The sequence below is a fragment of the Cervus elaphus genome, chromosome 7 (assembly GCF_910594005.1).
Source record: "Cervus elaphus chromosome 7, mCerEla1.1, whole genome shotgun sequence".
Lineage (NCBI taxonomy): Eukaryota > Metazoa > Chordata > Mammalia > Artiodactyla > Cervidae > Cervus > Cervus elaphus.
The window spans coordinates 7079872-7090815 of NC_057821.1; the positions used below are offsets into that span (position 1 = coordinate 7079872).

General features: G+C 45.1%; 1 protein-coding gene across 1 annotated transcript in view; it reads right to left on the reverse strand.

Moving 5' to 3' along the window:
* FAM83B (family with sequence similarity 83 member B) overlaps window positions 1–10015 on the reverse strand; it is a 101168-nt gene extending 91153 nt beyond the window's left edge. The window contains exon 1 of the mRNA XM_043907056.1: window positions 9897–10015. The gene's annotated coding sequence lies outside the window, so the exon portion shown is untranslated. The remainder of the gene's footprint in view (window positions 1–9896) is intronic.
* Window positions 10016–10944: the final 929 nt, after the last annotated feature.

The following is a 10944-nucleotide window of genomic DNA, read 5'->3' on the forward strand; positions in this document are numbered from 1 at the left end:
ATATTTCTTTTTACAACTTGATAAAACACCGCACAGTGAAGCTGCAGTTTATCCCATAAGTCACCCTGATACAAACCCAGATTATGGTTTCAAGAAGTATGTAAATCTCTCTGTTCTAAAGGCAGGCGAAACTTGCAATAGGACCGGGATCTCCTTTTATCTTGAGAACTGCTAGACTGTTAGGGGAAGTGATTTTTATAGTGACAGTTGTTAGAGCCAACGATATCGAAAAACCACAGTCCATGCTGGGTTCCAGGACAGCAACTGAGAATTACCTTCAAATGTCATCAAGGCCCATTTCCCTGTTTCTAGGCTTGAACTTGGGAGCTACACTCACCTCCATCCTCAACTGTCTCTGTCAACACTCTCCCCAGGAACCTTACAGGCGGATGCACCCTGTGTCCACAGACAACAGGCAAACCCCCAGACCTGACTGCTCCCTTAGGCTCCAGATCCACACAGTCAATTGGTTCCGATATCTTCCCTGGGTACCTTTCTTTCTTTACCGTTAACATTACGAGTTCACGCCCATCTTAGGATCTTGACACTAGTTGTTCATCTACCTGGAACATCCCTCCTTTTCACTCCTTTCTTATATGTCACCATCTTACAGAAGTCTTCCAGACTGCTGATTAAAAACAAAACAGAACAAAACACCCTGTCTGCCATGCTTAATTCTCTTACCTGGCTTTATTTAACCTATATCACTTATCATGCTATAAAATAGCAAAGGTATTTACTTACTTGTCACAGCCTGTATCCCCCTCACTAGAATGGAAACCCCTCAAAGGCCACCAAACAGTATTCTAATTTACCAGCGCCCTTACATACCGGTTAGTACATATCCCCACTGTCTTGGACAGGCCTCATGTCTCATGTTCTCCTCTTGTGTTTTATTCTCTCTATGTAATCACAAAGGAGAAATATCTAAGGATCCATCTCTATGCCTCCATCCATCCATCCATCCATCCATCTGCTCACCTCTTTGCCTTGCCTTCCCTCTCACTTCACAACACCCATCTACAGTTCCCTGATCCCACAGAAAGTGGGGTTCAGGATCTTTCAACCTCAGTTTCTGAACTTTAGCAGAATTTATAACAAAGACTTGATATATTTAGCCCAGGGCACTGCAGGCAACAAGGGCCACCTGGAGAGGAAGGTTGAACATGTATTAAATGCATTCCTGGCCCACCTTTTGAGTCTATTTAAGGTAGTAAAAGGTCAACCATGGTTCACGTTGACATTTACAGAAGAACAGGTGCTGTAGGAAAACATAATAATTCTGTGCTCCAATGTGAACTATAAAAGTGACTTTCCAAATACATTAGTAAAAACAATGTACTTTAGGAAAAAAACGGAAGCTTCTAAATACAATGCCTTGAGAAAATATATTTTGTGAAGGTATGTTGGGAACAGCCATTGAAATTCAAGGTGTTATAAATATTTAGCAACAAAAATATAATCTTGGACTGTTAGAAAGTAACCATTTAAAACCATGCGAAGATGCTGTGGATACTGTACAAACTGACACACATTTATTTCATTAAAATGCTAAAAAATGGTAATAATATATCTAGCTCAGAAAAATATTAGTTTAAATTTGTGTAAAGAGCCATAAAAAAAAATCAGAACATCTAAAACAATACCAACATCTAGCAGTATTTTATTTGTCTTTTCCTTCAGGAGTCACTTTTAATCAAGTCTTCCTAGATATCACAGTTGAAATAGAGTATGCCTCTTTTATTTCCTCCCAAAAATTCCTCCCTGCCCCAAAAAAATGTGACTGGAAAGAGTCCATGCTAAGTCAGCCCTTTTATTATTTTATCAATAAGTTTCTTCACTACTCCTTTAGCTTGTTTATAAAACACATGCACACGAAGAAATCAGTCAATGAGGTCTAAATAAACACATTTCTTAAATGTGTTAAATGCAGCTGGAATGTATAATGGACCCTAGGTCTTAAGGATTTCATAGGAACAGTAGCCTCGGTTCCCTGTGACCTCTCTGCATAACTGTAGGAGGGTGTAACAAAAGGCAATACCGACAACAAGGCACATCTCTAAGTGGAAAGAGCTTAGCCCTGCTCTGAAGGTGTGTTATCATCGGTTACATTATCAAAAGCTATCTTCTGTTTGCTTCAGGGGTGTGTGTGTGCGCGTGTGTGTATTAGCTGCTCAGTCGTGTCCGACCCTTTGCAGCCCTATGGACTGTAGCCCGCCAGGCTCCTCTGCCCATGGATTCTCCAGGCAAGAATACTGGAGTGGGTAGCCATTCTCTTCTCCAGGGGATCTTCCTGACCCAGGGATCGAACCCAGGTCTCCTGCGTTGCAGGCAGATTCTTTACTATCTGAGCCACCAGGCAAGCCCTCAGTTGTAACCGTCCTTTATACAAATGAATAAAGTCATTCATGTCTCTGCAAAGGGCATGATTTTGTTCCTTTTTTGGCTGAGTAATATTCCACTGTATATATGTACCACACCTTCTTTATCCATTCCTCTGTCTATGGACATCTATGCTGCTTCCATGTCCTGGCTATTGTAAATAGTGCTGCAAGGAACACTGAGGTGCATGCATCTTTTGGAATTATGGTTTTATCCAAGTATAGGATGGACACAAAGGGGTGGGGGGGAAGGAGGGGTGGGATAAATTGGGAGACTGGAAATTGACATAAACACACTACTATGAATAAAATAGATAACCAATGAGTACCGTGTATAGCACAGGGGTGGGGAAAAAAGAAGGTACAATATGTTTGCAGGACATATGTTAAGTTAACCTGAAAAATGCATTTCAATATACATTAGATGCTGACAAATACTGTTTGATTCCAGTTATATACCAGATAACTAGAACAGTCAAATTTACAGAGTCAGAAAGTACACCAGTAGATGTCAGGGGATGAGGAATGAGGGGAGGAAGGGGGATGGGGAATGGGCAGTTAGTGTTTAATGGGGACAGAGTCTCAGTTTAAAAGGTGAAAAACTCATGACATGGATGATGGTGAGAACTGCAGCCAACAATATGAGTACCCTGAGGGCCACTGAACTCTACAGCTAAAGATGGCTAAACCAGCATGCTTTACATTATGTGACTTTTACCATAATAAAAAACATTAAACATAAAAGTCATTCATATGAAATGTAAACAAAATAAACTGTTTGGGTCTCCCTCAAACAATGTTATTATTATGCAATGATATTAAAATCAAAGATAACAATTTGTTTCTTTAACTCGAATAATTAATGATTTTATCAAGTCACTTATTCCACATGTGATATCTCACTCAGGATAGTCAAGGGTTCTTGTGCCAAATTTCTGAGGAATAGTATTCAGGATCCAATGGCTTTTGAAGAGAGTTTATGCTCTTTTCCATTTAGGTTTCTTGTCCTAACTCTACTATGTACAAGATGTAAACTGCTACACGGGAGTAAATCTACTCTATAAACACAACACAGAATGTAAAATAGTGTGAATACATTGTCTTAATAATAGGGCTCTGAATGAGGCCTTTGAGGATATACCAGCTGCGACTGATTTTTCAGGATGAAAATCAGGACTTTAGATACGAATGTACAAGAAGTGGCCAACTGCACAAACAAACGCTTTTGTAACAAAGCAATGTTCGTGTCACTTTCAATGTCTAGAGGCTGATGCTTCTTGCCTGGCATTAACAGACATGGAAATTGTAGACATAGGGTATACTTTTAATTTTCTTTTGTATCATTTTCCTGCTGAGATTCTTTTAAAATAAAGATTCAATTATATGTATAAGTGGTTCCCTCCTTAGTTCTTTTGCCCTGTGAACTTTTCTGCATTAGACACTAACAATCAAAGTAACTCTTCTGTGACAAATCCAGTCTTTAATCCATCCATTAACAAATATTTCAATTTCCTGCCCAGTAAGGCTGTCAGCATGCCAATATGCAATTTCAATAACATTGTTACCCTCTTTTTACTGTCTTATTTGCACTCTATTTGAATATTTTATTCCACGTTGAACTCATTTTATAAGTTTATGAAAAACAGAAAAATGAAAGTCTCCATGGTAGTGACAAAATGCTTATCTAATAAGTGGAATACAATCAAGGCAAAGATGGAATTATTAGATATGCAAATGATGTAAATCTTTAGTTTTAACCAGATGATCATTGTACATCCGTTCCACTGGGAAGAAAAAGAACAAAAATTTTAAATGCATAAAAATGCTGTAAATGTATTACTAAACATTGTATTTGATAAGTGTAACTGGAAATTTTTTATAACATATTTTGGCTGTTAGAGAATAAAACATCCCTTGTAATTTATATTTTTAATATAATTTTATTTTACAGAGTCTTAGAAACATATAATACGCCAAAGTAGAAACTTGAAATGATGGAGAAAGATGACAGATGGAAATGAAGAAAGATTTTTTAAAAAACAGATGAACAAAAAACAATATTTTATTGAACCCTCAAATAAAAGTGATCATACAGTATTTCAGAGCAGAATGACACACACCAGTGATCAAGTATTCAAGCCCTCATGGCATCACTGAAAAACTTGAGAGGCTGAGAGAATTTAAACACTCTGTTCAAAATCACCACTAATTCAGGTCTGATAATGTCCAAGTTCACAAGTTATTAGTGAGCATATACAGTATCTGCTGGGGTCTTCAGAGAGCATGAAGAGAATACTAACAAACAGAAGCAGGGATTGGGCGTGCAGAGCAGAGCAAAGATGAAAGGTGAGGTGACAAAAGAAGAGGAGAGGAAGGAAAGAGAGGAGTAAAAAAAGAAAGAGAAGACCGAGGCAAAGAAAGAATGGGGCAAGAAGGAACAGCCAGGGGCAAGGAGAGGTCAGAAAGGCTAAGACAGGACCAAAACATTAGGCAGTAAGAAAAAGCAAAGGAACGGCTGAGACTGAAAGAAAAAATAAAAAATTAAAAAGGAAATTATTGGGGAACAGTGTCAACAGTAACTTACTTTAAAAACACCTTAACTTTATTTTGCTTTTCTCAAACAATTCAGGAGTTACATTTATTTGAGAAAGATGTAGATTTAAAAAAAAATCAATCAGGAAACAGCTGTTGAATGAGTCAGATGAGACTAAGCATTTAGAGGAACTCGCTGTTTACAGTGAAGCCATCATCATTGTGCATGTATATAGATGACAGGCAGACACCCCACGGTGAGCAATTCTATCATGGCCATTGAGGTGGAAGATGCCACATCTTAGTGCTCTGGAAACTGCCTTTTCTTCCCCAAGTGAGTAATGCTTATACAATCTGAGAAGCAATGTAATGATAAATAGAGATCTAAAACTCTCTGAAATGAAAGCTGGATAACAGAAGTAGAAATAACGAGGTTCCAGTGACACTCTGGGGAGACCTTAGCTAACGCTATTTTATTGAACCCTCAAATAAGAGTGATCACACAGAATTTCAGAGTAGAATGACACACACCAGTGATCAAGTATTCAAGCCCTTCATGGCATCACTGAAAAACTTGAGAGGCCGAGAGAATTTAAATCCTCTGGCCAAAATCACCACTAACTCAGGTCTGATAGTGTCCAAGTTCACAAATTATTAGTGAATATATACAGTATCTGCTGGGGTCTTCAGAGAGCATGAAGGGAATTCTAAGTAAAGGAACCTTATCCATTAATATCTGTTTGTACTTATTATTAGGTTCTTAATAATGAACTTCCTGAGAGCCAAGAACAATGCTAACCCCATATTCCCAGAGTAGAACACATTGGTGAGGGCATCATAGTCAATATGTGTATGTTTAATGAATGGATAGTAAACAAGCCTAAAGAGGAACTAAAGAGCCTTCTGATGAGGGTGAAAGAGGAGAGTGAAAAGTTGGCTTGAAACTCAACATTAAAAGAAACTGAGATCATGGCATCCAGTCCCATCACTTTATGGCAAAGAGAAGGAGAAATACTGGAACCAGTGGCAGATTTTCTTTTCTTGAGCTCCAAAATCACTGCAGATGGTGACTACAGCCATGAAATTAAAAGACGCTTGCTCCCTGAAAGAAAAGTTATGACCAACCTAGACAGCATATTAAAAAACAGAGACATCACTTTGCCTTCAAAGGTCTGTATAGTCAAAGTTATGGTTTTTCCAGTAGTCATGTATGGTTGTGAGAGTTGGACCATAAAAAGGCTGAGCACCAAAGAACTGATACTTTTGAACTGTGGTGTTGAAGAAGACTCTTGAGACTCCCTTGAACTGCAAAGGGATCAAAGCAGTCAATTCTAAAGGAACTCAACCCTGAATATCTATTGGCAGGACAGATGCTGAAGCTGAAGCTCCAATACTTTGGCCACTTTATGTGAAGAGCTGACTCACTGGAAAAGACCCTGATGCTGGGAAAGTTTGAAGGCAAAAGGAGAAGGGGGTGGCAAAGGATGAGCTGGTGGGATAGCATCACTGGACATGAATTTGAGCTAACTCAAGAGAGAGAGGAGGTCAGGTGTGCTACGGTCTATGGGGTCATAAAGAGCCGAACAGAACTTAGAAACTGAACATCAGGGGCACGGAAGCACAAAGTGATAGCCTTACACATCATGACTGTGTAACTTTCATATTAAATTCTTTACAACAGGCTGCTCAGACTTCCCTGGTGGCCCCGTGGTTAAGAATCCACTTTGTTGTTCAGGGACACGAGTTTGATGCCCGGTCAGAGGACTAAGATCGCACATGCCACAGAGCAACTAAGCCCTTGCATGGAAATTAGTGAGCTGGTGCCCCACAACCAGAGAGTCTGTACACATCAACAAAGGATCTCACAGGATGCAACAAGGATCCTGCGTGCTACAACTGAGTCCCACAGCAGCCAAAGAAAGGACGCTATTGAAAAAAATGCAAATATAGGCTGCTGCCAGTAACATGGAGGTTGCACCAGACCCTGCGCCAGTCCTCGAGAGACTGCCCACCACCACCGTACCTTCCCCAAGGATGGGCTCAGCCTACAAATTATTTGACACATAGCTCAGAAGATAAATGGCCTGTGCCTCTAGGGGACATCTGGCCTCACTCTTAAGGACAGTGTGAAAAATAAAACACAAACTGGGTAGTAATTAGATGTCCCCTGAGGAAAAGCTTCCTTGTATTAGCCATGATCATGTGACTCAAGCAAGTCCCAAAGTAGGCGTGTCCAGCGGGTGAATATCCCTTATTTCTGGATCATCTCTCCAGCCCAGGCTCACCTTCCTCACAGCATCACAGCGGCTCAAAACATCGTTTGCCTCCCTCAACCCCTGTCCCTAACCTGTTACATACGCTAGCCTCTCAACTCCTCAAAAACCCTCCTTTCCTAATGGAAGTTAACTGGCTCCCATTCAAATTCAGCTCCACGCATCCCCTTTCCACTAGAGCCCCCCATTCCCCACCTCCAGGATCAGTCACCCAGAGTACTCATCTCCCAACAGGCAGATGTCAATCCCCTCTGGAGCCCAGCTCTACTTTGCAGGCTGGTAGGAAGCAAGAGGCACCTGTAGGCCCCAGCATGTTTGCTCAGAGAAGTGTTGGTGGATTTAATTCTTGATGGGGCGTGGGTGATATCTATATAAATTTTAACCCATGGTATCCTTAAAGTCCATCATTTAGAACTGTGTTCCCATGGTGGTGGCAGTGGGGTGGGGGGGTGGGCATTCTGATCGATTTTCAATAAATTCACCAACAAAGTCCGAAAATACCTCTCACTTCCAAGTTAGAAATAATTAAACGATCAAAAGTATATTTAAAACACTGTGTTTCACAGACTCTGTGAAACTGTAAAACATCCCTGGAACACTTACATTTGGCAAGTTACAGAGGGAGAGACATGAACTTACCTAACTAGCTACACAAGCACAACTTGTAACTTCACAATAATTAGTTAAATTAAGCTAAGTGTGGGGCCTTTTCTAAAGGTCTCCTCCCACCAGATTTATATTATAGAAGAGGCCTGATTTACTGGAATCACATTTTCACCACAAGGTTCTCCAAACTTGAAGGCTCCTTCCTTTCCCAGCTTGGAAACCCAGCCGTGTGATGCAACTGGACGGGAAGCAGGAGGCGAGTTCTTGCAGGGTGACTAAGTCACCATCAAGAAAAGCTCTACCACAAACTGTAAGGAGTATGGGAGCAGGAGGGGATATAATAGAAAGAATAATAAATTAACTAACCCATCCCAAAGAGTTTAGTCAGTTATGGTTAAAGCAACCTCCAAAGAGTGATCACAAAAAACATCACTGAGTCAGCAGCTAGAGGTGTGGTTTGTCTTCCTGTGTGCAATCCCTTTCAGCAGTTGTTCAATGGGTGATGCTTCCCACAATACATTCTGAGCATCTGGGGTCTAGAATGTGCCAACTTGAAGGGCAGGATCCACCCAGCCCCTCAGGCAGGCTCTGCTGGGTGCAGCCAGCATCCTTCACAGGTGTGCACACCACGTGCGCTGTAAACTCAAAAGCAAGGGACGCAATTTTGACTGGAGGGTGTGTGGGGGCCTATATCACTCCGGAAACAGTAGGAAGACAGGGAGAAATCAAACAAAACCAAGGACTCAGCCCACCCCTACCCGATCTGGTTTCACACCACTCCCCCTTCTTTGGTTATTCTGGAAGACCAAAAAGACCAGCTTTCTCTTTCCTCACTGTTTCCTATCCTATTTCTTGTCAAGTCTGATTCAGCGCCAATCATGGATTTCCCCCGGGGCTCTGCCTGTGTTGGGGATGAGACAGGAGACAGGGGAGGTGCCTGGCCCTAACCTGGCAGAAAAATCCCCAGGGGACTCTGGAAAGGAGCAGTGGGACATGCAGCCTTGTCTTGACTCCTGGCCACCAGCGCGATCTTTTCTACTCCTCTGGCCTCCTTGGCTCTTGAAGTGAAGTGAAGTGAAAGTCGCTCAGTCATGTCCGACTCTTTGCGACCCTGTGGACTATACAGTCCATGGAATTCTCCAGGCCAGAATACTGGAGTGGGTAGCCTTTCCCTTCTCCAAGGGATCTTCCCCACCCAGGGATCGAACCCAGGGTCTCCCACATTGCCGGCAGATTCTTAACCAGCTGAGCAACCAGGGAAGCCCTAAACCCTTAGCTCTTAACTCCACCACATAACCGCATCCCTCTGGGCACAGTCCCCAGGCAGGCCTGTGCTCCCGGACCGCCAGCCTCTTCCCTATAAAGCACTGTTGTCTCTTCACTCACCGTAATTCCGACGACTGACACACACACGTTACCTGCCTCCTCACCATCCCCACCCCCCATGGAGGTGATCATTCTCCCAACAGGAGACAAAGAACAGGCCTAACGTCTCCTTGCGACTCGCCAGCAGTAATCGCCTCTCCTCTGGAGTCCACCAGCACCCGCAGCAGCGGTTCTCAGACTCTGATAGGAAGCAGAACGACCCGGCGAGCTTGTCAAGGTCACAGACACAGGGGCCGGGAAACGAAAAGTTTCTAAAGTCTGGACCCCTCTGAGAGCAGAAGCGGGAACCACACAAATGGGAGAGGGTGTCCGGGCAAACTTGGATTTTCCTTTTTGAGCTCGGTTCCCGACGCGGGATCTGAAGTACACCCACCGGCGGTGCGGCCGCGCCTCCCGCTCACGCGCCCCTCCGGGACCCTCCGCGACCCCCGGCGCCGCGGACCCCGGCGCCGCGAGGAAACGGGATCCAAAACCCATCGCAGGCGGCGCGGGTCCCTAGGGAGGCCGAACGCGGCCGGCCGGAGACGGAACTTTGCAAACTTCCTAACCCGCGCGCCCAGAAAAGCAGAGAAAGCCGAGGACCCAACTCTGCACGCCCGCGACCGTCCGGTCCGGCGCGCGCGCCCTCCCCTCCCGGCCGCCTGCGGTGCCGGCGGTCCCCGCCCCCGTCGTCGCCCCGCACCCTCCAGGGAGGCTCGGGAGCAGGGACCCCACTCACCGACGGGAGCGCCCCGCGCCGTGCACCGCCGCGCCCGCGCCGAAGGTTCGCGTCCCAGGAGGCCGAGGGCGCAGGAGGCGGGGAGTCACCTGCGCGTCGGGCGGCGGAGGGCAGCGCGGGCCCGCCCGGGCCGCGCCTCCCGGGCCCAGGTGCCGCGCCGGCGAGGGCGGGGTGGGGACGGGTTGCAACAGGTCCCGCGCCGGGTCGCACCGCAGCGCGCGCAGCTGGCCAGCCTCCCGGAACCTGTCCGAACTCAGACATCCAGCCCTCGGCCGGCAAAGTAGAAAACCCTCTTTTTCTGTCCGCCCTCGGGGCTACCCAGCCTCGACAGGTCCCGGCATCCGGGCCCGCGTGAGCAGACCCCCCGGAGGCCGGCGGCGCTCACCTGGCCGGGGGTGCGCGCGTGGGGCGGCGGCCGGCCTCCCTCCCCCGTGCGCTCCAGGATCAGGAATGTGGGGGGCGGCGCGGTGGGAGCCGGGCTGGGACCACCCCCGGGGACCCGGCGGACTCGGCTCCCGGGAGGGAATGCTTATCAGGAGCCGGCCTTGCAGACCCTACCCCGCCGCCCGCCGGAGTATGTCCGGGCTTGGAGAAGAGCAGGCAGCAGAAAGGTGTCAGACAAAGTGCTTGCGAAGTCACCTTTTTGGAAGAGAGAAGAATGTTAAATATTTCAGAGATGTGGGACTGTCTTTGGATTGTCCTGGCTACTGACTTGGAATGAAAGGAAGACCTGAGCGAAAAGCAGGTCACTCGGTGGGGTGCCGTGGAGCAATGCTGTGGACCCAGAGACACTCTCCTGAATGTAATTGCAGCAGTTAATAAAACGAATTTCATATTTTCTAGTCTACATCTCAGTAAATCTGTTTCGAGTGTTTCTAATAAGTGTATCATCGCGTTGTCTTCAAGCTCTAGCCATTTGCCATAAGTGTTAAGAATCCAGGCAAGAAGACTGGAGTGGGTTGCTGTTTCCTTCTCAAATATAAGCACCTGAAACTATGTTAATAAATATATGCTTATCTTATTTTAAAAACAGCAAGAGTATTTAGAC